This window comes from Pseudorca crassidens, chromosome 5 (assembly GCF_039906515.1).
Source record: "Pseudorca crassidens isolate mPseCra1 chromosome 5, mPseCra1.hap1, whole genome shotgun sequence".
NCBI lineage: Eukaryota > Metazoa > Chordata > Mammalia > Artiodactyla > Delphinidae > Pseudorca > Pseudorca crassidens.
The window spans coordinates 27,509,015-27,510,122 of NC_090300.1; positions in this window are offsets into that span (position 1 = coordinate 27,509,015).

The window sequence follows — 1,108 nt, forward strand, 5'->3', positions numbered from 1 at the left end:
ATGTGCCACAGCTACTGAGCCTGCACTCTAGAGCCCATGAGCCATAGCTACTGAGCCCATGAGCCACAACTACTGAGCCTGCGTGCCACAGCTACTGAAGCCCATGTGCCTAGAGACTGTGCTCTGTAATACGAGAAGCCACCCACCACGATGAGAAGCCTGCCCAACACAATGAAGAGTAGCCTCTGCTCGCTACAACTAGAGAAAGCCCGCGCACAGCAACGAAGACCCAACACAGCCAAAAATAAATAAATTTAAATAAATAAATTAAAAAAATAGTAAGTTGCAGAAGATTTAGATTAACAAAATAAGCTTGATTTAGTGGAGGTATATAGAAATCTCTCCTGAATATACTTAAAGGAAAATATATTCTAAGTTTAGAAAGAAATCAACAAAATTTTATTTACTTTCTGAAGTTTTCAATAATTGCTAATGGTTCAATACTATGCCCCTCAAGACCTTAAAATGCAGAAGTAAATGAAACATGACAAAGCTTAAAATATAATTAGCATAATCCTAGAGGATATGGAAACAACAAAAAAGAATCTCACTCATAATACAACACTTGAATAGCTCTTCTAGGGAGGAACACACACACACACACACACACACACACACACATGTGGATGCTCGTGTTATCTGTTCTAAAACATTCCTCAGGGAATACTTGTTCTCTTTGTCTTGATTCGGTTTCCTATACCAAAAGGGAATACTGGCACAAATAAAAATCCTACACAGAAACAAAATATTTATGATAAAGCAAGCCACTCATAAAACAGCCAGGTTCACTGGCAAAAGCAGGAATAGAATAGAGGATTATGCTACAACTGATAACATGGTACAATTTACGGCCATGAACTGCCTCAGCACAACTGCTCTGGACTTTTCCTCCACCGCAGAATGTGAAGTGGTTAGATCCTATCAAAATTCCAGTTGTGCAAGCTCCTATTGAGGCCCATGGATATTAAAGGAGAAATTCACAGGGTCAGTCTGGAAATCAACAAGCCCAGGGCTCCAGCATTTTATATTAGGCCCCCTTGATTGGGCCTCCTTCTCTAGACCTCCCTGGAAGAAATGGATTTGTAGCTCCATAAGGCTTCTGCATTGC